At 43.6% G+C, this 20,972-nt stretch overlaps 1 long non-coding RNA gene, 4 other non-coding genes and 1 pseudogene across 9 annotated transcripts; 3 read left to right on the top strand and 3 right to left on the bottom strand.

Moving 5' to 3' along the window:
• Nucleotides 1-403: 403 nt before the first annotated feature.
• LOC136711513 (uncharacterized) lies at nucleotides 404-3,698 on the bottom strand. 5 transcript variants are annotated; one of them, XR_010804732.1, is made up of 4 exons: nucleotides 3,139-3,698; nucleotides 2,646-2,708; nucleotides 1,307-1,401; nucleotides 404-863 (listed from the first exon to the last, which is right to left on the bottom strand). It is a non-coding gene; the product is annotated as an uncharacterized LOC136711513 (long non-coding RNA). The 5 variants fall into 5 exon arrangements; XR_010804734.1 differs by having other exon boundaries at nucleotides 3,442-3,698; XR_010804735.1 differs by lacking the exon at nucleotides 2,646-2,708 and having other exon boundaries at nucleotides 3,442-3,693.
• Nucleotides 3,699-7,921: 4,223 nt separating this feature from the next.
• Nucleotides 7,922-10,996, bottom strand: LOC136711504 (histone-lysine N-trimethyltransferase SMYD5-like; annotated as a pseudogene).
• A 5,281-nt stretch (nucleotides 10,997-16,277) lies between these two features.
• Nucleotides 16,278-16,349, bottom strand: trnad-guc (transfer RNA aspartic acid (anticodon GUC)). Its single transcript has one exon. It is a non-coding gene; the product is annotated as a tRNA-Asp (tRNA).
• A 204-nt stretch (nucleotides 16,350-16,553) lies between these two features.
• Nucleotides 16,554-16,636, top strand: trnal-cag (transfer RNA leucine (anticodon CAG)). Its single transcript has one exon. It is a non-coding gene; the product is annotated as a tRNA-Leu (tRNA).
• Nucleotides 16,637-16,764: 128 nt separating this feature from the next.
• trnas-aga (transfer RNA serine (anticodon AGA)) lies at nucleotides 16,765-16,846 on the top strand. The gene has a single exon. It is a non-coding gene; the product is annotated as a tRNA-Ser (tRNA).
• An 816-nt stretch (nucleotides 16,847-17,662) lies between these two features.
• On the top strand, nucleotides 17,663-17,736 carry trnat-agu (transfer RNA threonine (anticodon AGU)). Its single transcript has one exon. It is a non-coding gene; the product is annotated as a tRNA-Thr (tRNA).
• The last annotated feature ends 3,236 nt before the right edge of the window (nucleotides 17,737-20,972 follow it).

Genomic DNA, 20,972 nt, shown 5'->3' with positions numbered 1-20,972 from the left:
ACAGTGCCAAGACATTTGTTAAACAATCTGCATATAGTACTGGACTGAAATGTAACAGGGAGTTTAGGAATTATTCTGGTTAGCTTACACAATAGCAGTCTAATAGAAAATGCTCTGCAAGTAAGTCTTGATAAGATGTTAATAGACTGGACTTTGTTTGGGACAAGAGCACTTGACTTACCTAGAATCTATAAAGAAAACATAATAAAAAAAACTATTGGCATACAACTTGCAGGATAAATTTTCATGTCATGCATTCAAGTTGTAACTGAAGTCAAAGGTAGGTAGACAAACATTTTTGAGAAATGCATCATTTCTAACTTGTGTCATGCCCACTGAAGAACACTTCCTGAAAGCACCAGGAGTGGAAAGTTAATACAATAATAATAATAATAATAATAAATGCCATGAATGAGTGTTATTTATTTTAAATCCGTTTAAAAAGTGGTCTTCTTTCTTTGGAATCTCATATGCAGAAACATAACAGGGACAGAAATTCGACAGTTAAAAAAAAAATCTGATGTGAAATGTGTTCTAGTTTTAATGAATGTTTTATTCGGTGAGAGGCTGTAGAGGACAGTCAGGGATGAGGCAGGTGGAGCGAGCCCGTGTGTGCTCTGTGGATGCGAAGAGCCGACCCACTGCCGGCACTGCTGTCCTCCACTGTTCTAACATCAACTCGGTGCCGTTTCAGTGGTGTGCGCTGGTGTGCCGACCAGCCCGTCACACGTCTGTCATCTCATCCTCCAGGTCGTCACCCTCCGTCTCGCCCTCCCCTTTGCCTTCCTCCTCCTCTTCCTCAGAGGTCACATCCAGCCTGGGAGAGACACTTGGGACAGGAGCAGGCAATCAGGTAGTTCTCCCTGACAACAAAAGAGAACAACAGTGGGTTAGAGAGAAATCCTTAACACTTCACTGTGTTAGACTTTACTGTGCTTCCAAAAACAAAGTCCAACTGTGCCTCGACACTAATGCCTTTCAGTGAAGTAGCAGCAGACACTGTAAATGGGGCTTCAGTCTCGGTCTCTGGGCTCTCTATGTACCTGAGAATCTTGTGGCGGCTGTGCCTACTCCAGTCTCTTTGACAGCAATCTAGGTAGCTGATGGAGATTTCCTGAAAACCCCCAATTATTACACTTTGAACTTATTTTTCTATACTAGGAGAAATTATAGAACAGCACATCAATCTAGCTGTGCCTGCAGGTCCTTACAAAAGCATTGACACACACAGACGTATACTTGTTTATATACAGACTATGAACTGCCCCACATACACGCGCACACACAATTATTCTGATGGCTTTACCTCCCCAGGGGCGATATCAGAGAGGGCAGTCATGTGCAACAGGTAGTTGTTGTCAGGGAATGAGGCCTCGGCATTGGGCAGGCAGCTGTGGTTGCCTAGACAAGAGAATTCACAAAAAAACATGAGGTGGGAGCAAAAGCCAAAAGGCTGAGCAGCCTTTGAGATGACTCCATGGGGGAAGAAACGAGCAGACCTCTGTTCAAGCCATTGGCTGTCGATGCAGTGTGTAGATTCTTAGCTGAAATGTGCACAACAAGGCAGGGTAAACAAAGACTATATATTTGAGGGACAACCTAAACAGGCTACAGACTTACAAGCAATGTTGTTGGCACTTGGAAAAAACTTTGGTGAGGTTCTTGGATTCACATGTTCTTCAAATCATGCAGGGTTCTTGTATAAATCTCTTGTATAGACTTTCTTACACCTATCGTACAGACTAGAAGTAATACATTGGTCAGGTCAAACCATAATGTAGTTGTGACCGGTCTGAAATGTATAGTATAGTTTTATAAACAAAAGGCCTTGGCTAAACATGACACTCCCAGAAGAACCATTTTGGACAGCACACAGCTCCAACCACCATCCTATTCTGTCTACTTTGAACAAGGCTAGGAGACAAAATTCTGTGCCTTGAAGAAGAGGTGTTGATAAGCTTTGGTAACAACCCAGTTATATAAGAGCATGTTCAAAGCAGGGACAGAGAACTTGAACTTCAAAGCAACCAGAGTTTCAGGTTTCCTACTGCCAGTTAAAATGAAGCTCCACAGAGAGGGCGAACAACCACTATGGGCCACAGGCTCCAGTGATTTAAGAACAAGCTAAAAAATAAGCAAGCAAAGTGTATTTTGAGATCTTAGAGATTTTTAAACCATATTGTGAGGATAGTATGTAATTGTAGCTTTAAAAACATGGCTATTCCTCTGTCATAGTTAGCTGAGGAACAGGGGAGTATTCTAGCTTTGTTCTGAAGAAGCCGAAGCATAAGTTTGCTAATAAGGCATAGCAAGGAAATAGATGTATATAAAGAAATGCAGTTGACAATGTGAGATGTTATAAATGCCTCCTTATCAAGAGAGTGTTGGAGTATGTCAGTTCCTGTCAAATGATAAAATGCTCTCATTAAAGAATTACGATTAAAGTAACAACAACAAGAAAAGATATTTACAAAGCTGACAAGGCTGGATTCTGCAAGTTTTGAGTTGCAAGACCATTAACAGCAACAGTGAATGCGATTATTAGACACTTTCAATTCCCAGACATGCTTGCCAAGAACTGGGCTCTTCTATGTCTGGAATGCAACCCCCAGCGATATTAAATGGCATTTCCAGGACACACTCACCTTGCTCAGACACTCGTCGTAAAGTGCTGTAGTGAACTGGTTCCACAACAATGTCAGTTGCCCCTAAAACCCGACACAGAGAAATATAGGTGACACCCGACCTACATTAACCACAGCCATTGTCTTAAGCTCCTGAGACTCAACATCTTAGCCTTAAACTGATCCCAGAGGAAGCAAGCATGAAGGCAGGCACAGGACAGAAATTGAATAGAATCTTGCATGTAATATCATTTTACAAATGAAAACAGGTCAGACAGGTCTGTCATGGTCTGACTTTGACCTGCAAGCAAAATGCATGACCTGATTTTGCTCTGTGGCCATTACTCCCGAAACAACATTACAGAGATGGTTAAGGTTAGGATTAGGGTTAGGTCCAGGTTATATTATTCCAGGGACCACAGCTACACCGTACATTCAGTTTGTGCCTGTGCTGAAACCACACAAGGAACACAGGCTCACTTTGTAACCCTGCAAGTCATTGAAGGATGCCTACCACTTTTGTGCAGATGTTTGTTCTTGTTTTTGTCTGGGAAAATTTTGATTGCAGGGTGATATCTGGTCAACCCAAAGCCAAACTTAATATCAGCAAGCCTGTGACGTCCTCTAGGACCAAAGGAAAGGATCCAAGTGCAGGCTTTTAGAGTTGAAGCAGATAATCCAATAAGGGCAAAACGAGAGAGCATAAACAGGGACAGTCCAGGTCAAACGATCAAGCGAACAGGCTAGTAGGGAGATCCGACAGGGGTAAACGAGAGAAGGAAGCAAAATGTCAAAAAATACACAGGAAGGCACTCACGAAACAAGGCTTAGAAATGATCCAGGAGAGAATGCAAGACTTCACGATTAATCTAGGAAACAGAGGGGTTTAAGTACTGTGAAGGAGAGAGGGATTGAACAAGGTGAATGAAGGATTGACCAATGATAGGAGAGGAGGACAGAACAGGTGCACCTGGTAGGGAAGAATGTGGAAAGACTGGTTTGACTGGATAAAGGAAAGGAGAAGCACTAAACTAGTATTCGGGAGAGGGAGACCTCTGGTGGTGAACTAAGGTAGAAACAGGGGAGACCGTGACAAAGCCGACATAAAAAAGCAGCAATTCACAACCAGCCGTCCACACCTTCTGCACATCACCGTTAGACTCCTCAGGCAGTGCTGTTTTATTCAGAGTACTTGAAGATGAGTGGCAGTTTGTGAATAGTAGTGTTTCCTGTGGGTTATGTTCCCATTGGAAAGGCAAAGGAATTGATACTAGAAACAGGATTATTACAAAAGAAGTCGCTCTTTGAAGTTCTTATTACGCTACGAGCATCCAGATCAGAAGATGCCTTTCAATTCCATTAGTCCAGGATACAGGCATCTATAACTACACTGAGTACCTTCTGCATCCTGGAGGAAATTTGGTGTGGTGCGACTTCTTAAGAATCTCTGAAGCCCTGAACACAGACCCTGACCTGAAACTTCTCTCCCAGGAGCTTGTGAGCGATTTCGTCCTCTTCATTAGCCATCCTGCTGCAGAACTGAGAGAAGAGGCTCTGCCAGTGCTCTGCCTTTGTCCCAAGCCTGAGGAACAAAAGGAAACACTTTAGTACAGATCAGCTTGAATCATGGCTCTCCCCGATTCTTAGACAGTGTCTTCTTTTTGAGGGTTTTGATGCCTTGGTACTCTCATTTTCACAAGTGGCTTGCAGGCAGTCTTTAAATTCTCCTTCTAGTCCAGCCTGGTTTGAATGGGAAAGGCAAAACACAGAAGTGTGCAGTACTGCCCTGATGATTGCAGAATGATTGTGTACTGAACAATCTTAATTTTTGTTTCGTTATACAAAATAAAATAAATAAATAATCTCACAAGATAACATTTAACAGAAACCACTACTTAACTTGATGTAGCGTAAGGTACACTTATAAATTTCAATTAAAGAAGTGAATGTATAGTATCACCTTATCACGGATCCTGGAATCTTGTAGAACTCAATTTCTGTAATAATTGGACGCAGACACCAATTCCAAAGATATAAATTGTCAAATTTATTAAAAACAAAGACTAAATGTAGCACTACACTAATTATACAAAAAGGGAAAAACTAATAAAAATTCAACTCTAGATCAACAAATCAAAGACAAATCACTTCCTTGACCAAATCAAAGACCATGGAATGGCATATGATAACACACAAATCGTTAAACAAAAAAGGTTATAAATACATTGACTACAATACCGGTTAGTAAGACGAAGGTGAGTCTCATTAGTATTGTTAGTCGAACATCAAATAACTATGCAGGTTAGTATTTAAGTCAAATAACTTCTCGTTATATATATATCAGTCTCATTTATATTTGGGTGCCGAGAAAGATTCTATCATTTCTTGTTACCACAATTCTCCCTAATTGATTACTGTTCAATGATTAAGGATAGGCAGGGCCACCTATAATCTAGTGTCTATTAACTTGTGTCAATTTCAGACTAAACAATTAAACAGGAATGAGAATATATTTCTCGGCGTTGACAGATTCTGATTTCTAAAATTGTCAAACAAAACAGTTTAATACAGCACTCATTTATATTTAAGAAAATACTAGTTTATGACTCACAGAATAACATATCTAATTGATTTCTCAAATGTCATGAATAATAAACTCCAAACTGTTAAACTTATCTGAACTTCGTCGCAGAGAGGCCTCTCTGCCTTCGGGCTCAGATAACAGCACACGGCACGAGGTCCGTGTGGTTTGGAACAAAGGCAGTCCGGTTCGGCTTTGTCCAAGAACTTCCACTCAGTCGATGCACCTGGAAGTTGGGGTTTCGCGATAGTAGAGTCTTTTCCAAACTGATTTTCCACTGGTTTGAAGGCTCCAAGAATGTGCACAGGATCTTCTTTGCAAGGAGGGTTTCCACCGTAGTTACTTGAAGACAAAGTCTTTGTGGAAAGCAAGGCCCTGTTTGTTTCCAAGGGTCAAGTTTCTTAAGACTCAATAGCTATTTAAATGACTGAACACTTTCGTATTGCAGTCGACTTAGTCAATTGTCCAGCTGTATTCACTCCACTGATCAGATGGGTACAGGCGGGCAGGCGCAGTTTCTAAAGTTCTTTAACTGAGAGATGCCGTGCGCTACCCTTTACACTCACCTAAAGGATTATTAGGAACACCATACTAATACTGTGTTTGACCCCCTTTTGCCTTCAGAACTGCCTTAATTCTATGTGGCATTGATTCAACAAGGTGCTGAAAGCATTCTTCAGAAATGTTGGCCCATATTGATAGGATAGCATCTTGCAGTTGATGGAGATTTGTGGGATGCACATCCAGGGCACGAAGCTCCCGTTCCACCACATCCCAAAGATGCTCTATTGGGTTGAGATCTGGTGACTGTGGGGGGCCAGTTTAGTACAGTGAACTCATTGTCATGTTCAAGAAACCGATTTGAAATGATTCGACCTTTGTGACATGGTGCATTATCCTGCTGGAAGTAGCCATCAGAGGATGGGTACATGGTGGTCATAAAGGGATGGACATGGTCAGAAACAATGCTCAGGTAGGCCGTGGCATTTAAACGATGCCCAATTGGCACTAAGGGGCCTAAAGTGTGCCAAGAAAACATCCCCCACACCATTACACCACCACCACCAGCCTGCACAGTGGTAACAAGGCATGATGGATCCATGTTCTCATTCTGTTTACGCCAAATTCTGACTCTACCATCTGAACGTCTCAACAGAAATCGAGACTCATCAGACCAGGCAAAATTTTTCCAGTCTTCAACTGTCCAATTTTGGTGAGCTTGTGCAAATTGTAGCCTCTTTTTCCTATTTGTAGTGGAGATGAGTGGTACCCGGTGGGGTCTTTTGCTGTTGTAGCCCATCCGCCTCAAGGTTGTATGTGTTGTGGCTTCACAAATGCTTTGCTGCATACCTCGGTTGTAATGAGTGGTTATTTCAGTCAAAGTTGCTCTTCTATCAGCTTGAATCAGTCGGCCCATTCTCCTCTGACCTCTAGCATCAACAAGGCATTTTCGCCCACAGGACTGCCGCATACTGGATGTTTTTCCCTTTTCACACCATTCTTTGTAAACCCTAGAAATGGTTGTGCATGAAAATCCCAGTAACTGAGCAGATTGTGAAATACTCAGACCGGCCCGTCTGGCACCAACAACCATGCCACGCTCAAAATGGCTTAAATCACATTTCTTTCCCATTCAGACATTCAGTTTGGAGTTCAGGAGATTGTCTTGACCAGGACCACACCCCTAAATGCATTGAAGCAACTGCCATGTGATTGGTTGGTTAGATAATTGCATTAATGAGAAATTGAACAGGTGTTCCTAATAATCCTTTACGTGAGTGTATATATATTAAGCAGTAAGAGTAAATATTACAGGCCATTCCTTGTGTTTAGAAAGTGGTAGATCTCTCTGGGAAAGGGGAGAGTGAACAGTCATTCTCCTTTAGGAAGGGTTATTGATCTGTCTTAAAAGTATAAATATACCATATGTGCATTTCCATACTGTTACTGATCTTTGGAGTTAAAAAAAAAAAAACTAAGAACACTACGGAAGCTCTGCAAGTCGATCGCTCTTTTACAGCAATGCCACCTAGTGTCGTGAAAACAAAGCTGCCTTCATATCCCCAGTAAATATGACATCTGTGCTATTCATACTGCTGCACTACATAACTCTCAGCTTGTGAGGATGCAACTTGTAAAACAGTAATTGTTTTATGTCAAGAGTTACTGGCAATGATAGATACTGCAGGCAGTCCTATGAACAGCTGGCATATTTACACTGTGAATGGTCCCAGTCTCTTAAAGTAACAGCTATTTAGTTATTGCCTGTAACTATTGAAATGATAGACAGATCTAATAGTCATTAAGTTGAACACAGTGCCAAGACATTTGTTAAACAATCTGCATATAGTATTGGACTGAAATGTAACAGGGAGTTTAGGAATTATTCTGGTTAGCTTACACAATAGCAGTCTAATAGAAAATGCTCTGCAAGTAAGTCTTGATAAGATGTTAATAGACTGGACTTTGTTTGGGACAAGAGCACTTGACTTACCTAGAATCTATAAAGAAAACATAATAAAAAAAACTATTGGCATACAACTTGCAGGATAAATTTTCATGTCATGCATTCAAGTTGTAACTGAAGTCAAAGGTAGGTAGACAAACATTTTTGAGAAATGCATCATTTCTAACTTGTGTCATGCCCACTGAAGAACACTTCCTGAAAGCACCAGGAGTGGAAAGTTAATACAATAATAATAATAATAATAATAAATGCCATGAATGAGTGTTATTTATTTTAAATCCGTTTAAAAAGTGGTCTTCTTTCTTTGGAATCTCATATGCAGAAACATAACAGGGACAGAAATTCGACAGTTAAAAAAAAAATCTGATGTGAAATGTGTTCTAGTTTTAATGAATGTTTTATTCGGTGAGAGGCTGTAGAGGACAGTCAGGGATGAGGCAGGTGGAGCGAGCCCGTGTGTGCTCTGTGGATGCGAAGAGCCGACCCACTGCCGGCACTGCTGTCCTCCACTGTTCTAACATCAACTCGGTGCCGTTTCAGTGGTGTGCGCTGGTGTGCCGACCAGCCCGTCACACGTCTGTCATCTCATCCTCCAGGTCGTCACCCTCCGTCTCGCCCTCCCCTTTGCCTTCCTCCTCCTCTTCCTCAGAGGTCACATCCAGCCTGGGAGAGACACTTGGGACAGGAGCAGGCAATCAGGTAGTTCTCCCTGACAACAAAAGAGAACAACAGTGGGTTAGAGAGAAATCCTTAACACTTCACTGTGTTAGACTTTACTGTGCTTCCAAAAACAAAGTCCAACTGTGCCTCGACACTAATGCCTTTCAGTGAAGTAGCAGCAGACACTGTAAATGGGGCTTCAGTCTCGGTCTCTGGGCTCTCTATGTACCTGAGAATCTTGTGGCGGCTGTGCCTACTCCAGTCTCTTTGACAGCAATCTAGGTAGCTGATGGAGATTTCCTGAAAACCCCCAATTATTACACTTTGAACTTATTTTTCTATACTAGGAGAAATTATAGAACAGCACATCAATCTAGCTGTGCCTGCAGGTCCTTACAAAAGCATTGACACACACAGACGTATACTTGTTTATATACAGACTATGAACTGCCCCACATACACGCGCACACACAATTATTCTGATGGCTTTACCTCCCCAGGGGCGATATCAGAGAGGGCAGTCATGTGCAACAGGTAGTTGTTGTCAGGGAATGAGGCCTCGGCATTGGGCAGGCAGCTGTGGTTGCCTAGACAAGAGAATTCACAAAAAAACATGAGGTGGGAGCAAAAGCCAAAAGGCTGAGCAGCCTTTGAGATGACTCCATGGGGGAAGAAACGAGCAGACCTCTGTTCAAGCCATTGGCTGTCGATGCAGTGTGTAGATTCTTAGCTGAAATGTGCACAACAAGGCAGGGTAAACAAAGACTATATATTTGAGGGACAACCTAAACAGGCTACAGACTTACAAGCAATGTTGTTGGCACTTGGAAAAAACTTTGGTGAGGTTCTTGGATTCACATGTTCTTCAAATCATGCAGGGTTCTTGTATAAATCTCTTGTATAGACTTTCTTACACCTATCGTACAGACTAGAAGTAATACATTGGTCAGGTCAAACCATAATGTAGTTGTGACCGGTCTGAAATGTATAGTATAGTTTTATAAACAAAAGGCCTTGGCTAAACATGACACTCCCAGAAGAACCATTTTGGACAGCACACAGCTCCAACCACCATCCTATTCTGTCTACTTTGAACAAGGCTAGGAGACAAAATTCTGTGCCTTGAAGAAGAGGTGTTGATAAGCTTTGGTAACAACCCAGTTATATAAGAGCATGTTCAAAGCAGGGACAGAGAACTTGAACTTCAAAGCAACCAGAGTTTCAGGTTTCCTACTGCCAGTTAAAATGAAGCTCCACAGAGAGGGCGAACAACCACTATGGGCCACAGGCTCCAGTGATTTAAGAACAAGCTAAAAAATAAGCAAGCAAAGTGTATTTTGAGATCTTAGAGATTTTTAAACCATATTGTGAGGATAGTATGTAATTGTAGCTTTAAAAACATGGCTATTCCTCTGTCATAGTTAGCTGAGGAACAGGGGAGTATTCTAGCTTTGTTCTGAAGAAGCCGAAGCATAAGTTTGCTAATAAGGCATAGCAAGGAAATAAATGTATATAAAGAAATGCAGTTGACAATGTGAGATGTTATAAATGCCTCCTTATCAAGAGAGTGTTGGAGTATGTCAGTTCCTGTCAAATGATAAAATGCTCTCATTAAAGAATTACGATTAAAGTAACAACAACAAGAAAAGATATTTACAAAGCTGACAAGGCTGGATTCTGCAAGTTTTGAGTTGCAAGACCATTAACAGCAACAGTGAATGCGATTATTAGACACTTTCAATTCCCAGACATGCTTGCCAAGAACTGGGCTCTTCTATGTCTGGAATGCAACCCCCAGCGATATTAAATGGCATTTCCAGGACACACTCACCTTGCTCAGACACTCGTCGTAAAGTGCTGTAGTGAACTGGTTCCACAACAATGTCAGTTGCCCCTAAAACCCGACACAGAGAAATATAGGTGACACCCGACCTACATTAACCACAGCCATTGTCTTAAGCTCCTGAGACTCAACATCTTAGCCTTAAACTGATCCCAGAGGAAGCAAGCATGAAGGCAGGCACAGGACAGAAATTGAATAGAATCTTGCATGTAATATCATTTTACAAATGAAAACAGGTCAGACAGGTCTGTCATGGTCTGACTTTGACCTGCAAGCAAAATGCATGACCTGATTTTGCTCTGTGGCCATTACTCCCGAAACAACATTACAGAGATGGTTAAGGTTAGGATTAGGGTTAGGTCCAGGTTATATTATTCCAGGGACCACAGCTACACCGTACATTCAGTTTGTGCCTGTGCTGAAACCACACAAGGAACACAGGCTCACTTTGTAACCCTGCAAGTCATTGAAGGATGCCTACCACTTTTGTGCAGATGTTTGTTCTTGTTTTTGTCTGGGAAAATTTTGATTGCAGGGTGATATCTGGTCAACCCAAAGCCAAACTTAATATCAGCAAGCCTGTGACGTCCTCTAGGACCAAAGGAAAGGATCCAAGTGCAGGCTTTTAGAGTTGAAGCAGATAATCCAATAAGGGCAAAACGAGAGAGCATAAACAGGGACAGTCCAGGTCAAACGATCAAGCGAACAGGCTAGTAGGGAGATCCGACAGGGGTAAACGAGAGAAGGAAGCAAAATGTCAAAAAATACACAGGAAGGCACTCACGAAACAAGGCTTAGAAATGATCCAGGAGAGAATGCAAGACTTCAAGATTAATCTAGGAAACAGAGGGGTTTAAGTACTGTGAAGGAGAGAGGGATTGAACAAGGTGAATGAAGGATTGACCAATGATAGGAGAGGAGGACAGAACAGGTGCACCTGGTAGGGAAGAATGTGGAAAGACTGGTTTGACTGGATAAAGGAAAGGAGAAGCACTAAACTAGTATTCGGGAGAGGGAGACCTCTGGTGGTGAACTAAGGTAGAAACAGGGGAGACCGTGACAAAGCCGACATAAAAAAGCAGCAATTCACAACCAGCCGTCCACACCTTCTGCACATCACCGTTAGACTCCTCAGGCAGTGCTGTTTTATTCAGAGTACTTGAAGATGAGTGGCAGTTTGTGAATAGTAGTGTTTCCTGTGGGTTATGTTCCCATTGGAAAGGCAAAGGAATTGATACTAGAAACAGGATTATTACAAAAGAAGTCGCTCTTTGAAGTTCTTATTACGCTACGAGCATCCAGATCAGAAGATGCCTTTCAATTCCATTAGTCCAGGATACAGGCATCTATAACTACACTGAGTACCTTCTGCATCCTGGAGGAAATTTGGTGTGGTGCGACTTCTTAAGAATCTCTGAAGCCCTGAACACAGACCCTGACCTGAAACTTCTCTCCCAGGAGCTTGTGAGCGATTTCGTCCTCTTCATTAGCCATCCTGCTGCAGAACTGAGAGAAGAGGCTCTGCCAGTGCTCTGCCTTTGTCCCAAGCCTGAGGAACAAAAGGAAACACTTTAGTACAGATCAGCTTGAATCATGGCTCTCCCCGATTCTTAGACAGTGTCTTCTTTTTGAGGGTTTTGATGCCTTGGTACTCTCATTTTCACAAGTGGCTTGCAGGCAGTCTTTAAATTCTCCTTCTAGTCCAGCCTGGTTTGAATGGGAAAGGCAAAACACAGAAGTGTGCAGTACTGCCCTGATGATTGCAGAATGATTGTGTACTGAACAATCTTAATTTTTGTTTCGTTATACAAAATAAAATAAATAAATAATCTCACAAGATAACATTTAACAGAAACCACTACTTAACTTGATGTAGCGTAAGGTACACTTATAAATTTCAATTAAAGAAGTGAATGTATAGTATCACCTTATCACGGATCCTGGAATCTTGTAGAACTCAATTTCTGTAATAATTGGACGCAGACACCAATTCCAAAGATATAAATTGTCAAATTTATTAAAAACAAAGACTAAATGTAGCACTACACTAATTATACAAAAAGGGAAAAACTAATAAAAATTCAACTCTAGATCAACAAATCAAAGACAAATCACTTCCTTGACCAAATCAAAGACCATGGAATGGCATATGATAACACACAAATCGTTAAACAAAAAAGGTTATAAATACATTGACTACAATACCGGTTAGTAAGACGAAGGCGAGTCTCATTAGTATTGTTAGTCGAACATCAAATAACTATGCAGGTTAGTATTTAAGTCAAATAACTTCTCGTTATATATATATCAGTCTCATTTATATTTGGGTGCCGAGAAAGATTCTATCATTTCTTGTTACCACAATTCTCCCTAATTGATTACTGTTCAATGATTAAGGATAGGCAGGGCCACCTATAATCTAGTGTCTATTAACTTGTGTCAATTTCAGACTAAACAATTAAACAGGAATGAGAATATATTTCTCGGCGTTGACAGATTCTGATTTCTAAAATTGTCAAACAAAACAGTTTAATACAGCACTCATTTATATTTAAGAAAATACTAGTTTATGACTCACAGAATAACATATCTAATTGATTTCTCAAATGTCATGAATAATAAACTCCAAACTGTTAAACTTATCTGAACTTCGTCGCAGAGAGGCCTCTCTGCCTTCGGGCTCAGATAACAGCACACGGCACGAGGTCCGTGTGGTTTGGAACAAAGGCAGTCCGGTTCGGCTTTGTCCAAGAACTTCCACTCAGTCGATGCACCTGGAAGTTGGGGTTTCGCGATAGTAGAGTCTTTTCCAAACTGATTTTCCACTGGTTTGAAGGCTCCAAGAATGTGCACAGGATCTTCTTTGCAAGGAGGGTTTCCACCGTAGTTACTTGAAGACAAAGTCTTTGTGGAAAGCAAGGCCCTGTTTGTTTCCAAGGGTCAAGTTTCTTAAGACTCAATAGCTATTTAAATGACTGAACACTTTCGTATTGCAGTCGACTTAGTCAATTGTCCAGCTGTATTCACTCCACTGATCAGATGGGTACAGGCGGGCAGGCGCAGTTTCTAAAGTTCTTTAACTGAGAGATGCCGTGCGCTACCCTTTACACTCACCTAAAGGATTATTAGGAACACCATACTAATACTGTGTTTGACCCCCTTTTGCCTTCAGAACTGCCTTAATTCTATGTGGCATTGATTCAACAAGGTGCTGAAAGCATTCTTCAGAAATGTTGGCCCATATTGATAGGATAGCATCTTGCAGTTGATGGAGATTTGTGGGATGCACATCCAGGGCACGAAGCTCCCGTTCCACCACATCCCAAAGATGCTCTATTGGGTTGAGATCTGGTGACTGTGGGGGGCCAGTTTAGTACAGTGAACTCATTGTCAGGTTCAAGAAACCAATTTGAAATGATTCGACCTTTGTGACATGGTGCATTATCCTGCTGGAAGTAGCCATCAGAGGATGGGTACATGGTGGTCATAAAGGGATGGACATGGTCAGAAACAATGCTCAGGTAGGCCGTGGCATTTAAACGATGCCCAATTGGCACTAAGGGGCCTAAAGTGTGCCAAGAAAACATCCCCCACACCATTACACCACCACCACCAGCCTGCACAGTGGTAACAAGGCATGATGGATCCATGTTCTCATTCTGTTTACGCCAAATTCTGACTCTACCATCTGAACGTCTCAACAGAAATCGAGACTCATCAGACCAGGCAAAATTTTTCCAGTCTTCAACTGTCCAATTTTGGTGAGCTTGTGCAAATTGTAGCCTCTTTTTCCTATTTGTAGTGGAGATGAGTGGTACCCGGTGGGGTCTTTTGCTGTTGTAGCCCATCCGCCTCAAGGTTGTATGTGTTGTGGCTTCACAAATGCTTTGCTGCATACCTCGGTTGTAATGAGTGGTTATTTCAGTCAAAGTTGCTCTTCTATCAGCTTGAATCAGTCGGCCCATTCTCCTCTGACCTCTAGCATCAACAAGGCATTTTCGCCCACAGGACTGCCGCATACTGGATGTTTTTCCCTTTTCACACCATTCTTTGTAAACCCTAGAAATGGTTGTGCATGAAAATCCCAGTAACTGAGCAGATTGTGAAATACTCAGACCGGCCCGTCTGGCACCAACAACCATGCCACGCTCAAAATGGCTTAAATCACCTTTCTTTCCCATTCAGACATTCAGTTTGGAGTTCAGGAGATTGTCTTGACCAGGACCACACCCCTAAATGCATTGAAGCAACTGCCATGTGATTGGTTGGTTAGATAATTGCATTAATGAGAAATTGAACAGGTGTTCCTAATAATCCTTTACGTGAGTGTATACGCCTGTCAGATCAATAGATGATTGGTTCTTGAGTTTGTGAGATTGGATTTCGGTTTCAGCCCCCAGTGTTCTATTGGATGGAGGGCTTGATTTATGACTGATGTCAATCTATGTCATCTTTTGGAAATGCTGGTTGGCCTGTGTTCCTAGCTCTGTGTCGGGATTTTGGCTCTCGTCCACTTCAAAGCTTTTTTATTTCCTCCATGCCATATTCCCCAGACATTTCACAGCAGGGATTCCAAGCTATTTGGCCCATTCTCGGTGCCATCCTCCCAAGACTGCCACTTTGATGTAAACCAGTTCACACGCTGATGAGCTTAGGAAATCTGATAACTTTGGGGGAGAGGTCTTCTTCAGCTCAGAGCTAAAATGCTCTTATCAAAATATACCCCCCCACTTAATGCTACATTGATAACAGATTTTCTGTGAAATAGTTCCCAAAGGACAAAAAATATATAAACATCAGCAGTTGGTTCAAGTGTACAATTTAACACGGGATAACACATTCTTGAAAGTTAAAGGCTTTGAAATAAGAACACAGTGGAACACACATCTGAAGAATTTAAAGAATTGCAGTCATTTATGTGAAATAATTAAGTAATTAATTCAAAACACTGTAGACAAAGCTAGAATTCTCTACCTTATGTAATTCAGAATCCATCCTCAACTTAAGGCTTAAGATTGTTCCCCTGCATGTTGATTTAATGTAATACAGTCAATAAATAAATGCATTTTAATGTCTTTAATTAAGGGAAGTCAAACATAAAACTGTCGGGGAAAATGTTAGAATTGAAAACACTACCTGCTTAACTGTCGCAACCATCCTTGCCATTAACGTAATGCTGGAGGTCTCTGGTGGGTAATGCATGTTTCTGGGAAATGGGGAGACAGACTTGGGTGGAGAGCACACTGTGCAGTGTTGCTGAAAATCACTTGCAAATGAAATGCATCACAATCTATTGAAATGCTAGAAGAAGATGTGAAAAGGGGAAATGTTCCTTAGCATGTCAGGAAATTGCTGAAATACTTTAATTTCTGGATGGCTGCTTTCTAGCCGAACAAACACCTGATGTGTCATCGCTGTTGGAGGCTGTGTGTTAAAAGCCTCACTATGCAAACTAAATCCAACAGCGGTGCAAATACACAATAGCCTCTCCTGCAGGTCTGAAGGTCATGTGCAGAAATAACACAATCCCAGAGAAATGTCATTGTCTGTTTAAATGAATACAAGTTGCCTTTGCACATGTTTTGTATTCACACACTTCCTCTGGTATTGACATCATGCAATTAACAACATACAACAAAAAAAGGGTCTCAAAGACCAACCGCGCCACCGGGGTGCCTGACGCGTGGTAGTCGTGGCCGAGTTGTTAAGGTAATGAACTAGCAATCCTTTGGGGTCTCCCTGCGCAGGTTCGAATCCTGCCGTCTACGATGCTGAAGAGCAGCGCCGACCCCTCTCTGCCTTGCAGGCCCCCCTTCTTGAGCTGTGCTTCTGTCACAGACCCTTTTGCAATCTCTCTCTATCTATCTATCTGTCTGTCTGTCTGTCTGTGACTTAAAAAAATATAGATCAACATACAGAGATCTGTATATAAGGACAGAAAGATGTCCATACGAACACGCAGAGGCGCGTCGGAACCCTGGTATAATTCCTTGCTCTTGCTGGGGTGACATCAGTTCACACACCTCTTTCTTTCATTCTGTTCCCAAGTCCTTTGTGCAGCCTTCCCACCCTAGGCGGGGGCAGCAAAACCACACAAGGAACCTCCCCGTCGGGGAATCGAACCCCGGTCTCCCGCGTGACAGGCGGGGATACTCACCACTATACTAACGAGGAGCCGGGCTTGCCGCCTCCCACCTTCTCCGCCCCCACATCTTTCGCCACGCCCCTTTCCGATTCTGAATGTCTCAGGGCAAGGCGAGGGCAGCATCGCTGCCTCCCCTGCCTGCTTTATTCCACCTTGTTAGTGTCCTTCGGTCAGCTCAGGCTCCGGAAAGCAGTCCTGGACCGCGACCCGCTGCGCTAGGGCCCCGCCGGGCAGTCAGGATGGCCGAGCGGTCTAAGGCGCTGCGTTCAGGTCGCAGTCTCCCCTGGAGGCGTGGGTTCGAATCCCACTTCTGACAACAGCGGGTGCTCCTTTTTGCCCCGTTTGAAACGGGTCAAGGATGACGCCCACCCTGGTCCTTTCAGCACGTGAGCCAAAAAAAGGTGCCTCAAAGACCAACCGCGCCACCTGTGCACCTGAGGCGGGGTAGTCGTGGCCGAGTGGTTAAGGCGATGGACTAGAACTCCATAGGGGTCTCCCCACGCAGGTTCGAATCCTGCCGACTACGATGCTGAAGAGCAGCGCCGACCCCTCTCTGCCTTGCAGGCCCCCCTTCTTGAGCTGTGCTTTCATCACAGACCCTTTTGCAATCTCTCTATCTATCTGTCTGTCTATCTGTCTGTCTGTCTGTGACTTAAAAAAATATAGATCAACATATAGAGATCTGTATATAAGGACAGAAAGATGTCCATACGAACACGCAGAGGCGCGTCGGAACCCTGGTATAATTCCTTGCTCTTGCTGGGGTGACATCAGTTCACACACCTCTTTCTTTCATTCTGTTCCCAAGTCCTTTGTGCAGCCTTCCCACCCTAGGCGGGGGCAGCAAAACCACACAAGAAACCTCCCCGTCGGGGAATCGAACCCCAGTCTCCGCGTGACAGGCGGGGATACTCACCACTATACTAACGAGGAGCCGGGCTTGCCACCTCCCACCTTCTCCGCCCCCACATCTTTCGCCACGCCCCTTTCCGATTCTGAATGTCTCAGGGCAAGGCGAGGGCAGCATCGCTGCCACCCCTGCCTGCTTTATTCCACCTTGTTAGTGTCCTTCGGTCAGCTCAGGCTCCGGAAAGCAGTCCTGGACCGCGACCCGCTGCGCTAGGGCCCCGCCGGGCAGTCAGGATGGCCGAGCAGTCTAAGGCGCTGCGTTCAGGTCGCAGTCTCCCCTGGAGGCGTGGGTTCGAATACCACTTCTGACAACAGCGGGTGCTCCTTTTTGCCCCGTTTGAAACGGGTCAAGGATGACGCCCACCCTGGTCCTTTCAGCACGTGAGCCAAAAAAAGGGTCTCAAAGACCATCAGCAGCAACAGTGGCAGATTTGGTGCCGTGGCTTAGTTGGTTAAAGCGCCTGTCTAGTAAACAGGAGGTCCTGGGTTCAAATCCCAGCGGTGCCTTAGGCGGGCTTTCTGTGCTCCTTGCGAAGCTTGTGCTTCTGCTTTGTCGACCATCAGTTTTAGCAAGATAGGCTTATCTTAAAGCCATCAGAGGACGTAATGAACCGGAAAGCCAACTGGACAGACGCCGGTTTGTAAAGAAGAACCAGAACCCAAAGGACACGCGCTACGGCCAACGTCCAATTCCCATTGCCGCCCCTGGACAGTCGCAACAGGGAGCTTGTTGCTCCCGTCAACCTTACGTTTTCACCTCTATGTGCTTCCTTTGTTGCAGCCTGCATCCAGATTTTGTTTTGTTTTGTTTTGTTTTGTTTTGTTTTGTTTTGTTTTGTTTTGTTTTGTTTTGTTTTGTTTTGTTTTGTTTTGTTTTGTTTTGTTTTGTTTTGTTTTGTTTTGTGCCTTACGCCTGAGTGTAGGCACTGGGGAATGGGAGAGTCCTGGCACCGTGGCTTAGTTGGTCAAAGCGCCTGTCTTGTAAACAAGAAACCCTGGGTTCGTCTCCCAGCAGTGCCCTGGTTTATGTTGGCCTAGGCAATGGAAAGGAAGTTTCTAAACGCTCAATACATTTTTGCAAGATGGCCGTCCGCAGCAAGCAGCTTAAGATTACTGTAGCCGCAGTCTGGCAAGCTGACCGCCAGAAGTAGAAACAATAACAAGGAGCGGGGGGAAAAGTTGGCCGTCGCTGGGTGGATACGAACCATCATCCTTTCTGTTAACAGCCAAACGCACTGACCGATTGCGCCACAGAGAGGTGTCGTGGTTGCTGCAGTCGTGCAGTTCCTTCACAGTTGCCAGAAATCATTTCCAGCACACGATTTTCTTTGTCGTTGAATGCAACATACATGTCCATTGGGGGAGCGATAGCAAGCAAGAGAGTTAGATATCGAGAGTCATAGATAGATAGATAGATAGATGGATGGATGGACGGCAAGGCAAGCATCTGATTGACAGTGGTCTGTAATCTGCTGTTATGCTACTATGCTACTGACCATTGGGGGAGCGATAGCAAGCAAGAGAGTTAGATATCGAGAGTCATAGATAGATAGATAGATAGATGGATGGATGGATGGACGGCAAGGCAAGCATCTGATTGACAGTGGTCCGTGATCTGCTGTTATGCTACTATGCTACTGACCATTGGGGGAGCGATAGCAAGCAAGAGAGTTAGATATCGAGAGTCATAGATAGATAGATAGATAGATGGATGGATGGACGGCAAGGCAAGCATCTGATTGACAGTGGTCCGTGATCTGCTGTTATGCTACTATGCTACTGACCATTGGGGGAGCGATAGCAAGCAAGAGAGTTAGATATCGAGAGTCATTGATAGATAGATAGATAGATGGATGGATGGACGGCAAGGCAAGCATCTGATTGACAGTGGTCCGTGATCTGCTGTTATGCTACTATGGTACTGACCATTGGGGGAGCGATAGCAAGCAAGAGAGTTAGATATCAAGAGTCATTGATAGATAGATAGATAGATGGATGGATGGACGGCAAGGCAAGCATCTGATTGACAGTGGTCCGTGATCTGCTGTTATGCTACTATGCTACTGACCATTGGGGGAGCGATAGCAAGCAAGAGAGTTAGATATCGAGAGTCATTGATAGATAGATAGATAGATAGATGGATGGACGGCAAGGCAAGCATCTGATTGACAGTGGTCCGTGATCTGCTGTTATGCTACTATGCTACTGACAATTGGGGGAGCGATAGCAAGCAAGAGAGTTAGATATCGAGAGTCATAGATAGATAGATAGATGGATGGATGGATGGACGGCAAGGCAAGCACCTGATTGACAGTGGTGCATGATCTGCTGTTATGCTACTATGCTACTGACCATTGGGGGAGCGATAGCAAGCGAGTTAGATATCGAGAGTCATAGATAGATAGATAGATAGATGGATGGATGGATGGACGGCAAGGCAAGCATCTGATTGACAGTGGTCCGTGATCTGCTGTTATGCTACTATGCTACTGACCATTGGGGGAGCGATAGCAAGTAAGAGCGTTAGATATCGAGAGTCAGAGATAGTTAGATAGATAGATGGATGGATGGATGGACGGCAAGGCAAGCATCTGATTGACAGTGGTCTGTAAACTGCTGTTATGCTACAATGCTACTGACCATTGGGGGAGCGATAGCAAGCAAGTGAGTTAGATATCGAGAGTCATAGACAGATAGATAGATAGATGGATGGATGGATGGATGGCAAGGCAAGCATCTGATTGACAGTGGTCCGTGATCTGCTGTTATGCTACTATGCTACTGACCATTGGGGGAGCGATAGCAAGCAAGAGAGTTAGATATCGAGAGTCATAGATAGATAGATAGATAGATAGATATATAGATGGATGGATGGACGGCAAGGCAAGCATCTGATTGACAGTGGTCCGTGATCTGCTGTTATGCTACTATGCTACTGACCATTGGGGGAGCGATAGCAAGCAAGAGAGTTAGATATCGAGAGTCATAGATAGATAGATAGATAGATAGATAGATGGATGGATGGATGGACGGCAAGGCAAGCATCTGATTGACAGTGGTCCGTGATCTGCTGTTATGCTACTATGCTACTGACCATTGGGGTAGCGATAGCAAGCAAGAGAGTTAGATATCGAGAGTCATAGATAGATAGATAGATAGATAGATGGATGGATGGATGGACGGCAAGGCAAGCATCTGATTGACAGTGGTCCGTGATCTGCTGTTATGCTACTATGCTACTGACCATTGGGGGAGCGATAGCAAGCAAGAGAGTTAGATATCGAGAGTCATAGATAGTTAGATAGATAGATGGATGGATGGATGGACGGCAAGGCAAGCATCTGATTGACAGTGGTCTGTAAACTGCTGTTATGCTACTATGCTACTGACCATTGGGGGAGCGATAGCAAGCAAGAGAGTTAGATATCGAGATTCATAGACAGATAGATAGATAGTTCGATGGATGGATGGACGGCAAGGCAAGCATCTGATTGACAGTGGTCCGTGATCTGATGTTATGCTACTATGCTACTGACCATTGGGGGAGCGATAGCAAGCAAGAGAGTTAGATATCGAGAGTCATAGATAGATAGATAGATAGATGGATGGATGGATGGACGGCAAGGCAAGCATCTGATTGACAGTGGTCCGTGATCTGCTGTTATGCTACTATGCTACTGTCATTGGGGGAGCGATAGCAAGCAAGAGAGATAGATATCGAGAGTCATAGATAGATAGATAGA

The sequence above is a fragment of the Amia ocellicauda genome, chromosome 2 (assembly GCF_036373705.1).
Source record: "Amia ocellicauda isolate fAmiCal2 chromosome 2, fAmiCal2.hap1, whole genome shotgun sequence".
Classification (NCBI taxonomy): Eukaryota; Metazoa; Chordata; class Actinopteri; order Amiiformes; family Amiidae; genus Amia; species Amia ocellicauda.
The sequence above is the reverse complement of the archived record's forward strand: the minus strand, read 5'-3'. Positions and strand labels throughout refer to the sequence as shown.